This window comes from Ranitomeya variabilis, chromosome 4 (genome assembly GCF_051348905.1).
Source record: "Ranitomeya variabilis isolate aRanVar5 chromosome 4, aRanVar5.hap1, whole genome shotgun sequence".
Lineage (NCBI taxonomy): Eukaryota > Metazoa > Chordata > Amphibia > Anura > Dendrobatidae > Ranitomeya > Ranitomeya variabilis.
In genome coordinates, this window is record NC_135235.1 from 606367388 (window position 1) to 606383128 (window position 15741).

Sequence of the window (15741 nt, forward strand, 5' to 3'; positions counted from 1 at the left end):
TTTACCTTTTTGATCTAGGCACAATTGTATTTCATTTTTAAGGCTTGCAATATCATCCTCCACCTCTAGTCCTATCTCTTTAAACTTATGGAGAGTCTGCAGTCTCGTATTTAAATTTACATAAATCTGCTTTTTCAGCCGCGCCTTCCTCCTTCCAGCCCTGATAAAAAAAACACCTTATTTTATCTTTAATCACTTCCCACCAGGATAGGATTTTAATATATGGAGGCTTTAGCTGTCTCCATTCCTGGTAGGCATTGCAGAAATCTGACCTCACCTGAGGGTCTTCCAGCAAATGTACTCCCAGACGCCACAAACCTTTATTTATCTTCAGCTCCCCTTGATACTCTATCTTTAAGCTTAAAATTTTATGATCAGAGAATAAATTAGGCACTAAAACAAATTGTACAGGGCTAAAATCCTCAGATAAAAACATAAAATAGATCCTGGAAGCCACTCCCTGACCGGACCATGTAAATCCTGGGTCCGTCGGCGAAAGCGACCTCCAGGCATCGCATAACTTAAAATCAGTCTGCAAGCTATTTAGTAAAAAACACGACTTATCTATCTTACGGATTGGGTCACCCCCTCCTCGGCACTCATTCACATTCAGGCAATTAAAGTCCCCAGCTATCAAGAGAGGAGATGACCCTACACAGAAAACCGGTAAAATTTCAAACAACCGTATACGCTCCTGTTTGTCTGGTGGAGCGTACACATTAATGACACGGAAATTAAAATTATTAAAACACAAATGCACTAGGATAGCTCTGCCGGGTACAATCTCAGTAACAGAGGAGATGATGATATTACCTCGGCAGAGCAGACCCACACCAGCAGACTTGTTCTCGTTCGAGCCCGACCATACAGAGGGCCCTAATTTCCAGTCCTTTTTTAGCTCGTTATACCGGATTCCATGCTGCAGACCACACTCCTGTAAAAAACATATGTCAAAGTCTAATGTCTCAAAAAAATCAAAAAGAGCAGCCCTGCGAACAGGGCTCTTTAGAGATCTCACGATAAGTGAGAGACACCTCATGGATGGCATTTATGTCATGGGGGAGGAGAGACTTCCATAATGTCCACCAACTCCTCAAGCTCCTCTTGTAGTGAGGGATAGGAGACAATGTTCCGGGGATCCGAGGAGCCAGGTAGTGGATACCCAGAGGAGTCCGAATTCAGCCACACATCTCCGCTGGCAAGACACACATCTGGAGACTCCGGATTGGGCTCCAGAAGATTATCCGCTTTCATCTTCTTCCCAGAAGGCTCAGGCAGCTCACTCGTACAGTCATCCTCTGTAATAGCCATGTGGCCTCTCACTTCCTGGAGGACCTCCAGATCTGACACAACGGCCTCATCCACACCAACACCTGTAGGAAAAAAAACTGCGGTCTGCTGGCTCGAGTCCCTGGGAATGACTGGGGTCTTCGCCACAGTGCCCCCCACCGCCAACGTAGTGGGGGCGCTCTGCTCCAACACACCAGACTCATTCGAGACCATCGACACAAGGGTTACCCCCCCAACGGGAGAGTCCCCCTGCTCCGGTCTTTGGGTGGTCCGCCCTCCGCCCTTTTTCCGGGACATCGACACAGGAGGGCCTCCCTGAGGGCCACCACACTCCTGCTCCGTCCCCACCTTCTCCTCTACGCCCTTGGCCTTCTCAGCCGCCTCCCCTGTTGTAGGAACCGTGGGACTTGGCTCAGGCCTTACTCCGGTCACCGGGATACTTGGCTCAGCATGGACCGGGGCAATAGCTGGTTCCCGCCTTGGCACGGGTCCCTCAGCCGCCTCTGCATACGTACGGACTTTGGTCCTATGTGGGCATCCTCGGAACATATGTCCATCCTCCCCGCATAGGTTACAATGCCTCTTCTGAGGGCAATCCTTCATTAAGTGTCCGAATTGGCCACAATTATTGCAGCGAAAAGCCCTTCTTTCCACACAATTCCCTTGGGTATGCCCCATCTTGCCACAGTTCCTGCAATACATAGGCATACCTGTGTAGAATAAGTAGCCACGGCTCTTCCCAATGGTGATGGTAGAGGGGGGATGTTCTGTTCCTCCAAAGCCCTCAGGATCTTTCTTCAGCCGTACCAGGAATTTCTGCTTGCCACACCAGAAACCAACGGTGTTTTTAACATTTCCTTGAAAAGTTACTTCATCGCAATAGCGACACAAACAGGTTAAAATGTCCAATACTTCAACAAAAGGATTTGGAAAGTAAACAATCATTTGTACCTCCTCTTGGACGAAAAGCAGAGAGAAGACCAGGCCCTCCAGTTCATCAGCAAAGATGTGTTCATTCACTTTTTGGACTAACTGCTGGCAGCAACCATGGCTCCTAAAGGTAATAGTATAAATACCTTTCTGCTCATTGTCCTGAAAACAGAAGATGTCTTCTCTGCTGAACTCCAGGATCCCAAGAAGGACGGTGTTGCAGACGTAATGTATTTCTTTCTCCTTCCTGAAGCTCTCCAAGACCTCGATATGGACCGTGTTCCTCATCCGGGGTTCCCCCAATGCAAAAGAAAGTGCAGCCGGCATCCTTCCAAAAAAGAACTCCAGCTGTAAACACACAAGAAAAAAAAGGCTAGCGCCCTTTTTAAGGCGATCGCAACTCGTTGCTCCGGACTAATCCTCTCTCCCTATAGCAGCAGGGGGGTGAAGCCCCTCCGAAGAGGAGCGATCCCCCCAGGTTGAGAGAGAGGGTACCGAAAGCACCCGACCTGACTACAATCTCACAGTTTAAACTGATTGATCGCAGCCAAAAGGCCGAGAAGCGATTCTGAACACGCTGTGCCACGTGGGCCGCACCAAGGTCTACAACCAAAACCCATTGTGGAGACAGAGCTAAAGATTGCCGCAGGGAGGACATTTTCAGAAACTCTGGAGGCCTTCTCAATGACAGTTCTGCTGTCAATGACAGTTCTGCTGTGTATGTGTGTGTGTGTGTTAGAGAGACAGAGAGTGTGTGTGTCTGTCTGTCTGTGTCTGTGTGTCCGTTGAAGCTGTGCACGACGTGTTTTGAATCTGCATAACTCCGCCTACTTTGACCACACCCTCCAGCCAGCCCCATTGTGACAGCACATGAATGTTCCAGGCCAAGATTCTATCTACTGCAACTGCATGCAGCGCACCTGGTTGGTGAAAATGCATTAGAATACTCACACAGGTGTAGATGGACTAGACAAGCATATTCAAGATCAGCACAGGCACCATTTTTCCTAATGTTTTTTTTTTTTTAAATGCATGTAATACACCGCATTGAAAAGTCGGTGGTCCACAAGAGGGAGACAATGTTTCAAAAAAGAATTCCTGCGGTCAGAAATGCAGTATGTATGGCAGAACTACTCATTGGATACTTCAATTTAAATAGCAAGTGCTGACAGCAGGGGCCTAGTTTTGTAGCCGACACAGTATATTTGCAACACTGTAAGAAAGGCCTAATAGAGGCCTCTATCTTAACACACCTGTTGCAGCAACCAGTAAAGACAAATTGATTGATTGATTGCATATTGAATGCAATGCAACGTTTGACAGACATAGGTGAAAGCAAGGCCAGGCAAGGCACACAAAACGTTGCAATTGGCCAAGAGAAATCAAACAAAATGCTACATTTGGCCTGAGAAAAGTGCTTCTTTGACCCTGAAATCAATTCACATAAAGGGTTAAAAGACAACTTGCGCTGATTTCAATTCAATCTGTTTTTAGAAACTGGATCAGAGAAGGAGTGCACTGGTCCCGGAGATACTGCAATAACGGGTCAATGCGTGGAGTGGACAGAGCAAGCTCTTCTGCCATCTCCCTGTTCCAAAAATCCATTTAATATATGGTCCCCAAATAGGGGACGTATCAGATATTAAACTGATAAGAACAGATTTTTTTTTAACTTGGAAGTACCCAACTTTAGGTACACCCGTTTATTAAAGTTTAAAAGCAATTACAGATAAAAGACGTATATGTACAGTATTTTACATTTTTGAGGCATTTGTAACATATTGATCAAAAACGGAATTTTTTTTTTTTTTTTTTTTTTCATGTTACATGCAAACAAGACAAGTAATGTACAAGCATCTGCCAATAATATGCATTAATGGTGGCATTCAAATTATGGTATTCCACTCCTCTACCATCCATTGCTTTGACAGTAAAAGATTCTTTTTCTTGTCCAATAAATAATAAATATACATCTCACTAAAAGCCAATGATAAAACGTCTTTCACAGATAAAACATCAAGTTTAAAAAGAAGGATGTTCCTGGCCTTCCACAGAGCTTCTTTGATGGTGCTGATTGTCTTCCATGCAATGATCCTCTTACTTGCGTTGGGGCATTCCACGTCACCAAATAAAACAGTCTCAAAACTTAAGTCTCTTAAACCAGTCACTTTCTGGAGCAAGGGAAACATTTTTGTCGTTATTTGTCTTGTGAATTGACAAGTCCAAAGAATGTGCCGCACTGTTTCTTCTCCTTGGCACTGTTCTCTTGGGCATTTGGCGGATCTCACGAGTCCTCTTCTGTGCTGGAATGCCCGGCATGGAAGACAATCATGCACACAGCTCCAGGCCAGGTCCTTCTGAGAATTAAAAAGGTAAGAGGCATTAACATTTTTCCAAATCTCTAAACACTTAGGATCATTAAAATTTCCAATCTCCGTCACTTGTTCTTTTCCTTTGAGGCCCTTTAAGATCTTTTTGCTATCCCCTAGGGCCTCTGTGTTTATACCCTTTAGGTCATATGTATTAACAATGGTACCTAAAATTTTATAATTTTCGGGTGTATTAAAAGCATATGGGGAATTTAAAACTGTTTCAAACCACCCAAGTCGCCTCATAAAAAAACCAATGTTAAAACGGATAAAATATGACCAATAACTATTTTTAAAAAGGGAATTAAAACACAGGACAAAGAAACGGATTAAAACAAAGGCTCTAAAATCTGGGAAATCTTTGCCACCATTACCTTTGGATTTTACCACCAGCTCTCTCTTTAGTTTTTCCATCTTGGAACTCCAATAAAAGGTAAAACAAGCTTTGATTATTTTGTTAAAAATGCCGTTTGGAGGAGGGAAGACAAGGCTTAAATATAATAAAAGCGGCAGAACGACCATTTTAATAATTAAAATTTTCCCCTCCATAGTCATTTTTCTCAAATTCCACATGCACAATTTCTGATTTACCTTTTGAGCCACCATATTCCAGCTTTCTGTGCCTTTATTTTCTTCATTAAAAATTATACCTAAAATTTGAACAGAGTCCCTCTCAGGGACTTGAATATCTGTTAAAACCACATTGCCAACCTTTAAAATAGAACTTTTGTAAAAATTTAACTTAAAACCAGACCCACAGCAAAAGGACTCCACCTGCCTTAAGGCTTTTTGTACAGAAGGGGAATCCCTGCATATTATGGCTACATCATCCATATACCCTGTGACTTTTGCCTCCAGACCCCCTCCACCAGGCAGTGGGATTCCCCGGATTTGTTTATCCCTCCTCAGGGTACATAGCAGGGGCTCAAGAGCACAAATAAATAAAAGTGGGGACAGGGGACAACCCTGCTTAACCCCAGATTTTAAAACCACGTCTTTTGTTTTAAAACCATTTACGACGATCTTGCTTGTGCAGTCTTTATAAAATGCCTTAAGTTACAATAAAAACCCCTCTGGTATACCCATTTTACTTAAAACATTAAAAAGGAACTCGTGAGATACTCTATCAAAGGCTTTCTCAAAATCAAGGGATAAGACCGCCACTCCACTTCCCCTTGATTTAGTGTCATCGATTATGTCTTTGATAAGATTTAGGTTTTCCCATATGCTTCTTTCTGGTATACCACATACCTGGTTAGGGTGTATTATGTTTCCAACCACTTTTTTGAGTCGATTTGCACAAATTTTGGCCAATATTTTATAGTCACAATTTAGAAGGGTTATTGGTCTCCAATTTTTTATGTCCGTTTTGTCCCCTTTGTTATATATAAGGGAGACCTCACCCTTTTTCCAAGAGGTGGGGAGAGTTTTTGTATTAAAAACCTCGCTTAAAATATTTAAAAGATCTTCTTGTAAAAGCTCATAAAAAGTGGAATAAAATTCAATAGGGATACCGTCTGGCCCGGGGACTTTTCCTGTTTTAAAACTTTTAACTGTTTCAGCCACCTCTTCCTTGCTCAGGTCCTGCAACAAGAAGTTTTGTGACACAGGGTCTAAAATGGTTGTGATTTCCTCCATAGAGCTTTCCATAAAACTACTGTCTATAATTTTTGTGTTAAAAAGGTCAGCATAAAATTGGTGGACTTTATTTAAAATTCCCTCTATTCCATTTTCTCCCTCCAAAGAATTAATAAATACCCTTTTCCCAACCATATTTTTTAAAAAATAGCGAGAGCAGGTTTCATTTTCTTCCACATGCTTGACTTTGGAGTGGAAGATTAATTGCTTCCCCCTTTGCTCCAAGCATTTTGATATTTCAATTTTAAGATTGATAATATCTTTATCTACATCTATGTCGTGCTCTCTTAATTTATAGAGGGTTTGCAGTCGGGTATTTAGGAGGTTGTACATCTCTCTCTTTTCTTTAGCTTTTTGAACTCCAGCTTTTATAAAAAATTCTTTAATATTTTTCTTCATTTTTTCCCACCACCTACTAATAGGGGTATGCGGGTTTCTAATTTGTTTGCAATTTGTATAAAATTTCGTAAAACTGGTTAAAATTTCTGGATCATCTAAAAGAGAGATATTTAGCTTCCAGGCACTTTTACCTTTTTTCTTAAAATCATCATATTTAACATTAAAAAGTAAAAGTTTATGGTCTGAAAAAACATTGGTTAAAAGCTCACATTTAAAAGGCAGTATGGAATTAGAACAAAAAATAAAATCAATTCTGGAGCTACAGTTCACATTGCTCCAGGTTACCCACTCTTCAGCAGGGAGGTTCATATTGCATTCCTTAAAACAATCGGTAAGTTTAAAATCCTGCACAACATTTCTGAGCATAAAAGAGGTTTTATCATAGTTGCTGCTTACCGCATTGGAGAATCTTTTCTCCCCACCCATAATACAATTAAAATCACCTGCTAAAATAAGAGGATCAGAGTCATTAATAAAAAGGGGTAACATTTCTAACATTTTTGCTCTTTCATTTTTCTCAGTAGATCCATAAAAATTTAAAAACTGCCATTTAAAACCATCAATAAAAGCTTTAACCAATAAAATCCTGCCTGGTAAAACCTCCTGCACAGAGTCAATAAAAACATTACCTTTAAAAAGAATGGCGACCCCTGCTGACCTGGATTCATTAGATCCTGACCACACTGAGGGTCCATGTGACCAATCTGTTTCATACTTTTTATAATTTAAGGAATGTGGAATATTGCATTCCTGTAAGAAAAAAACTGATGCCGACAAGGTGTATAAAAACTCAAAGAGCGCCAACCTCCTGGGTTTTGTTTTGATCCCTCTAGCGTTGAGGGAAATTCCGGAAATCCCCGCCATAAGAGAAGAAATGAAAAAGTACGGACGTCAAAAAAACTCTTACCTCAGCTGGTTATAAGTCATCATCGGAGGGTTCGGTCTTGTCCTCGACGGTCACGAGGGAAGAGACCACGGAGGACTCCCCATCCGACAGGGCTATGGATGGCAATATACTTTCCGGGACGAACTCATTTTCCATAGGTACTGTCTCCTTTGTCAGGTAAGCCAGCTCCCATCCCTGCTCCTGATCTCCCACTGGCCCCCCCCTCCGGGGAACCAATCGGAGGAGTCAGATCGAGCTCAGGGGCCGGCTGTTCTCTGACCGGAGTCACAGGAACGACTGACGCAGTCACCCCAGTCCCCCTCTCCATCTCTGAAGAGGGTGGGGTTTCCTGCTCCTCCATGGGCATCTCTTCGGGTTTCCCACCTCCATCAGGGGGTTCCTGTGGGGGTACTTCCCTTGATGCGCCACCTGTTTTCTCCTGGATTTTCCGCCTTTTTGAGTCAGATTTTTCTCGCCCATGAGCCGTCCCGGAAGATCGCAGAGACGAGGGTTGGCTTTTGGCAGAAGCAGCTGTACCCTCTGCGGGGTCCCCTTTCTGCTGCCTGCTCTCCTTCTGCCGTTCCCTCCTGCGTCTCGCTTTCTCGTTTCTCACTTCAGAATAGCCATCCTCACCTGTACCAGGTACCTCGTTTGACTCGTCCATCGACTCCTCCTCACCCTCCTTTGACTCGGGGACAGCAGAACCAGCCGAGGGTTGGCGGGGGGCCGGAGGCTGCTCCTGCTCTGGTTGCGCTCCTTTTGACTTGTTTCTGTTAGGACAGAAGGAAAAAGAATGACCTTTTACAAGACAATTTGTACACACACTCTGTCTGGCATTGCTCAGTTCTATGTTCCTGGCTTCCACATTTTGCACAGGTAGGTGTTGTGGATTCTGTTTTTGGGCTCCCTCTGGTGGTTACAACTGGTACTGGGTGACTTTGGTGGGTTGCGGTCTCTGGTTTCCACCTGTCCATCAGTGGCTGGGTGTTTCCTATTTAACCTGGCTTTCCTGTCATTCCCTTGCCGGCTATCAATGTATCAGTGTGTGTCTCTGTTACCTGCTCCTAGGCCTTCAAGACAAGCTAAGTCTGGATTTCCCTGTTTCATGTTTGCTTTCATGTTTTTTAGTCCAGCTTGCAGATATGTAATTCTCTGCTGCTGGTTGCTCTAGTGGGCTGAAATTACCACTCATGTACCATGAGTTGGCACATGAGTTTAAGTAATTTCAGGATGGTATTTTAAAGGGTTTTTCAGCTGACCGCGCAGTTCACCTTTTGTATCCTCTGCTATCTAGCTTAAGCGGGCCTCATTTTGCTGAATCTGTTTTCATAACTACGTTTGTGCCTTCCTCTCATTTCACCGTCATTATATGTGGGAGGCTGCTATCTCTGTGGGAATATTTCTCTGGAGGCAAGTGAGGTCTGTTATTCTTCTGATAGGGGAAGCTAGATCTCCGGCTGTCGCGAGACGTCTAGGGGCCCCCCAGGAACGTCCCCCGGCTACTGTTAGTTGAGTGTTGAGGTTCAGGATCGCGGTCAGCTCAGGTTCCATCACCCTAGAGCTCGTCCTGTTTTTGCCCGTGTTATGTTGACAAATTCCCTGCCATTGGGAATCATGACAGTATAGCCGGCCCACAAAGTGTTAATTGTTTGGGCTGAAACAGGAGAAAAAGAAGTGTTGAAGGGAAATTTTTTTTTTTTTCCCCTCAGAGTTTTGCTGCCTAGCCCTTAATTGCTGTCTAGCTGCTTCTTACCTCCTCTTAACCCTTGAATGGCTCTGACCTTAGCTGTTTATCATGGATGTCCAGAGTTTGGCTTCCAGCCTGAATAATCTTGCTGTAAAAGTTCAAAATATACAGGATTTTGTTGTTCACACTCCTATGTCTGAACCTAGAATTCCTATTCCAGAGTTTTTTTTCTGGAGATAGATCTACCTTCCTGAATTTCAGGAACAATTGTAAATTGTTTCTTTCTTTGAAATCTCGCTCCTCTGGAGACCCTGCTCAGCAGGTCAAGATTGTAATATCTTTCCTGCGGGGCGACCCTCAGAATTGGGCATTTGCATTGGCACCAGGGGATCCTGCATTGCTCAGTGTGGATGCGTTTTTTCTGGCACTGGGATTGCTCTATGAGGAACCTAACCTGGAGATTCAGGCTGAAAAGGCTTTATTAGCCCTCTCTCAGGGGCATGATGAAGCGGAAGTATATTGTCAAAAATTTCGGAAATGGTCGGTGCTTACTCAGTGGAATGAGTGCGCCCTGGCTGCAAACTTCAGAGATGGTCTTTCTGAGGCCATTAAGGATATTATGGTGGGGTTCCCTGCGCCTACAGGTCTGAATGAGTCTATGACTATGGCCATTCAGATTGATCGGCGTTTACGGGAGCGCAAACCTGTGCACCAGTTGGCAGTGTCTTCTGAACAGGCACCTGAGACTATGCAATGTTATAGAATTCAGTCCAGAAGTGAACGGCAAAATTATAGGCGGAAAAATGGATTGTGTTTTTATTGTGGTGATTCAGCTCATGTTATATCAGCATGCTCTAAACGCACAAAAAAGGTTGATAAATCTTTTGCCATTAGTACTCTGCAGTCTAAGTTCATTTTGTCTGTAACTCTGATTTGTTCACTGTCATCCATTTCCGTCGATGCCTATGTGGATTCGGGCGCTGCCCTGAGTCTTATGGATTGGTCTTTTACCAAACGCTGCGGTTTTAGTCTGGAGCCTCTGGAAGTTCCTATTCCTTTGAAGGGAATTGATTCTACACCATTGGCTATGAATAAACCGCAGTACTGGACACAAGTGACCATGCGCATGACTCCCGTTCATCAGGAGGTGATTCGCTTCCTTGTACTGTATAATTTACATGATGTACTAGTGCTTGGTCTGCCATGGTTACAAACTCATAATCCAGTCCTGGATTGGAAAACAATGTCTGTGTTAAGCTGGGGATGTCAGGGGGTTCATGATGATGCACCTATGATTTCAATTGCTTCATCTACTCCTTCTGAGGTCCCTGCGTTTTTGTCTGACTATCGGGATGTTTTTGAGGAGCCTAAGCTCAATTCGCTCCCTCCTCATAGGGATTGTGACTGTGCTATAGAATTAATTCCTGGCAGTAAGTTCCCTAAGGGTCGTTTATTTAATCTGTCAGTGCCAGAGCATACTGCTATGCGGAATTATATTAAGGAGTCCTTGGAAAAGGGACATATTCGTCCATCTTCGTCCCCTCTGGGAGCAGGGTTTTTTTTCGTGGCTAAAAAAGATGGTTCCCTGAGGCCTTGTATAGATTATCGCCTTCTGAATAAGATTACAGTCAAATATCAGTATCCATTGCCATTATTGACTGATTTGTTTGCTCGCATTAAGGGGGCTAGGTGGTTCACTAAGATAGATCTTCGCGGTGCGTATAATCTTGTGCGGATAAAGCAGGGTGATGAGTGGAAAACCGCATTTAATACGCCTGAGGGCCATTTTGAGTATTTGGTAATGCCTTTTGGACTTTCTAATGCTCCTTCAGTCTTTCAGTCCTTTATGCACAATATTTTCCGTGAATATCTGGATAAGTTTATGATTGTGTATTTGGATGATATTTTGGTGTTTTCTGATGACTGGGAGTCTCATGTTCTACAGGTCAGGAAGGTGTTTCAAGTTATGCGGGCCAATTCTCTGTTTGTGAAGGGCTCAAAATGTCTCTTCGGAGTCCAGAAGATTTCTTTTTTGGGGTACATTTTTTCTCCTTCTACTATTGAGATGGATCCCGTCAAGGTTCAGGCGATTTGTGACTGGACACAACCTACATCTGTTAAGAGTCTTCAGAAGTTCTTGGGTTTTGCTAATTTTTATCGTCAGTTCATTTCTAATTTTTCCAGTGTTGTTAAACCTTTGACTGATTTGACTAAAAAGGGTGCTGATGTTGCTAATTGGTCTCCTGCGGCTGTGGAGGCCTTTCAGGAACTTAAGCGCCGGTTTTCTTCTGCTCCTGTGTTATGTCAACCAGATGTTTCACTTCCTTTTCAGGTTGAGGTTGATGCTTCCGAGATTGGAGCGGGGGCGGTTTTGTCACAGAGAAGTTCCGATGGCTCGGTGATGAAGCCATGTGCGTTCTTTTCTAGAAAATTCTCGCCTGCCGACCGCAATTATGATGTGGGTAATCGGGAGCTTTTGGCCATGAAGTGGGCATTTGAGGAGTGGCGTCATTGGCTTGAGGGTGCTAGACATCGTGTGGTGGTCTTGACTGATCACAAAAATCTGATTTACCTTGAGTCTGCCAGGCGTTTGAATCCTAGACAGGCTCGTTGGTCGTTGTTTTTTTCTCGTTTCAATTTTGTGGTTTCATACTTGCCAGGTTCAAAGAATGTGAAGGCAGATGCTCTTTCCAGGAGTTTTGTGCCTGACTCTCCTGGAGACTCTGGGCCTACTGGCATCCTTAGGGATGGGGTAATATTGTCCGCCGTCTCCCCAGACTTGCGACGTGCATTGCAGGAGTTTCAGGCGGATAAACCTGATCGGTGTCCACCAGAAAGACTGTTTGTTCCGGATGATTGGACCAGTTGAGTCATCTCCGAGGTCCATTCTTCTGTGTTGGCTGGTCATCCTGGAATATTTGGTACTAGAGACTTGGTGGCCAGGTCTTTTTGGTGGCCTTCCTTGTCAAGGGATGTGCGCACCTTTGTGCAGTCTTGTGAAGTGTGTGCTCGGGCTAAGCCTTGCTGTTCTCGGGCCAGTGGGTTGTTGTTATCCTTGCCTATTCCGAAGAGGCCTTGGACGCACATTTCCATGGATTTTATTTCAGATCTCCCTGTCTCACAGAAAATGTCCGTTATCTGGGTTGTGTGTGACCGCTTTTCTAAGATGGTTCATTTGGTACCCTTGCCTAAGTTGCCTTCCTCCTCTGAGTTGGTCACTTTGTTTTTTCAGAACGTGGTTCGTTTGCATGGGATTCCGGAGAATATCGTTTCGGACAGGGGATCCCAGTTTGTGTCTAGATTTTGTTGGACGTTTTGTGCTAAGATGGGCATTAATTTGTCGTTCTCGTCTGCATTCCATCCTCAGACGAATGGCCAGACGGAGCGAACTAATCAGACCTTGGAAACTTATTTGAGGTGTTTTGTTTCTGCTGATCAAGATGACTGGGTTGCCTTTTTGCCACTGGCCGAATTTGCCCTTAATAATCGGGCTAGTTCTGCTACTTTGGTTTCTCCTTTCTTTTGTAATTCGGGGTTTCATCCTCGTTTTTCCTCTGGTCAGGTGGAGCCTTCGGATTGTCCTGGAGTGGACGTGGTGGTGGATAAACTACATCAGATTTGGAATCAGGTGGTGGACAATTTGAAGTTATCTCAGGAGAAGGCTCAGCAGTTTGCTAATCGTCGTCGCCGCGTGGGTCCCCGACTTCGTGTTGGGGACTTAGTATGGTTGTCTTCTCGTTTTGTCCCTATGAAGGTCTCTTCTCCCAAGTTTAAGCCTCGGTTCATCGGTCCTTATAAGATCTTGGAGATTCTTAACCCTGTATCTTTTCGTTTGGATCTCCCAGCATCGTTTGCTATTCATAATGTGTTCCATCGGTCGTTATTGCGGAGGTATGAGGTGCCCGTTGTTCCTTCGGTTGAGCCTCCTGCTCCGGTGCTGGTGGAGGGAGAATTGGAGTATGTTGTTGAGAAGATCTTGGATTCTCGTGTTTCCAGACGTAAACTCCAGTATTTGGTTAAGTGGAAGGGTTATGGTCAGGAGGATAATTCCTGGGTGGTCGCCTCTGATGTTCATGCGACTGATTTGGTCCGCGCCTTCCATAGAGCTCATCCTGATCGCCCTGGGGGTTCTCATGAGGGTTCGGTGACCCCTCCTCAAGGGGGGGGTACTGTTGTGGATTCTGTTTTTGGGCTCCCTCTGGTGGTTACAACTGGTACTGGGTGACTTTGGTGGGTTGCGGTCTCTGGTTTCCACCTGTCCATCAGTGGCTGGGTGTTTCCTATTTAACCTGGCTTTCCTGTCATTCCCTTGCCGGCTATCAATGTATCAGTGTGTGTCTCTGTTACCTGCTCCTAGGCCTTCAAGACAAGCTAAGTCTGGATTTCCCTGTTTCATGTTTGCTTTCATGTTTTTTAGTCCAGCTTGCAGATATGTAATTCTCTGCTGCTGGTTGCTCTAGTGGGCTGAAATTACCACTCATGTACCATGAGTTGGCACATGAGTTTAAGTAATTTCAGGATGGTATTTTGAAGGGTTTTTCAGCTGACCGCGCAGTTCACCTTTTGTATCCTCTGCTATCTAGCTTAAGCGGGCCTCATTTTGCTGAATCTGTTTTCATAACTACGTTTGTGCCTTCCTCTCATTTCACCGTCATTATATGTGGGAGGCTGCTATCTCTGTGGGAATATTTCTCTGGAGGCAAGTGAGGTCTGTTATTCTTCTGATAGGGGAAGCTAGATCTCCGGCTGTCGCGAGACGTCTAGGGGCCCCCCAGGAACGTCCCCCGGCTACTGTTAGTTGAGTGTTGAGGTTCAGGATCGCGGTCAGCTCAGGTTCCATCACCCTAGAGCTCGTCCTGTTTTTGCCCGTGTTATGTTGACAAATTCCCTGCCATTGGGAATCATGACAGGTAGGGTCACAATTTGAATGCCCATATATCTTACATTTCCTACAGAAGGGAGGCATGCCATTAAAATAGAGGTCGCCATGCGTTTTGCCAATTTTAAAACGAGCTGGTGGTAAATCTACTCCTCCTGGTTTTGAGGCATTTTTAACACAGGTTACAATGTACCTCCATTTGGAGGTCCAAATGCCGCATTCATTTAAAATCTTCCCCAAACAAGTAACTTTTTTAAAGAAACCCAACAGGTATCTTCCAATTTCGCTCTCTTGCATATGGGGTGAATAAATTTTAACAATTAAGAGCCTGGTCTCTTCTAAATCGTGGATGGCAAATTTAACCCCTTTAAGCTCAGGGTTTTTCCGGATAATCGCATCAGGGGAGATGACCTGGTCGCAAACATGCTGGTGTATACCTTCTCCGGTGAAAGTAACGTCATAGACACCACACCTCGGATAGTCCTGGATGGCCAGGATTTCGTGCTTCCGGACTGAAAGAGCCTTCTCGAGAACATTGCCAACCACGAATTTCAGTCCACGGCCATCTCCTCCACCTTTTTCAAAAAAGATCCGAACCGTATGCTTTAAAAGGGCATAGGCTGGAACATCGCCAGAATCAGAATCCATGGCTGCAGGGAATCAAACGGGGGTGTTCCACAACAACAAACGGGGGTGTTCCACAACAAGGGCACCAAGTAATCCAAGGACTACCTGGCTAGGGCGATCGCAACTCGTTGCCTAGGGACTAAGCCCATTTCCCAATAGCGAAAAGGGATTGGATCCCACTACAAGAGTGGGACCTGCACCCAAGGCCTAGAGGCGGGGTACCCCAGGCACCTAAAGAACTTCGAACAAATGCAAGAAAATCCTACACTTGATCTTAGCCAAGAGGCTGAGAAGCGATGCTGAACCCGCTGTGCCACGTGGGCCGCACCAAGGCCTACAGCCAAAACCCATTGTGGAGACAGAGCCAAAGATTGCCGCAGGGAGGACATTTTCAGAAACTCTGGAGGCCTTCTCAATGACAGTTCTGCTGTCAATGACAGTTCTGCTGTGTATGTGTGTCTGTGTGTGTGAGAGACAGAGAGTGTGTGTGTCTGTCTGTCTGTCTGTCTGTGTGTTTGTTCAAGCTGTGCACGACGTGTTTTGAATCTGCATAACTCCGCCTACTTTGACCACACCCTCCAGCCAGCCCCATTGTGACAGCACATGAATGTTCCGTGCTAAGAATCTATCTACTGCAGGCAGCGCACCTGGTTGGTGAAAAGCATTAGAATACTCACACAGGTGTAGATGGACAAGACAAGCATATTCAAGATCAGCACAGGCACCATTTTTACTTATTTTTTTTTGTTTTTTAAATGCATATAATACACCGCATTGAAAAGTCGGTGGTCCACAGGAGGGAGACAATGTTTCAAAAAAGAATTCCTGCAGGGGCCTAGTTTTGTAGCCGACACAGTATATTTGCAACACTGTAAGAAAGGCCTAAGAGAGGCCTATATCTTAACCCACCTGTTGCAGCAACCAGTAAAGACAAATTGATTGATTGATTGCATATTGAATGCAATGCAATGTTTGACAGACATAGGTGAAAGCAAGGCCAGGCAAGGCACACAAAATGTTGCAATTGGCCAAGAGA

General features: G+C 44.5%; 2 pseudogenes; both read right to left on the bottom strand.

Moving 5' to 3' along the window:
* Window positions 1-3728: 3728 nt before the first annotated feature.
* Window positions 3729-3944, bottom strand: LOC143771224 (U2 spliceosomal RNA; annotated as a pseudogene).
* Window positions 3945-14867: 10923 nt separating this feature from the next.
* LOC143770820 (U2 spliceosomal RNA) lies at window positions 14868-15003 on the bottom strand (annotated as a pseudogene).
* Between the last annotated feature and the right edge of the window lie 738 nt (window positions 15004-15741).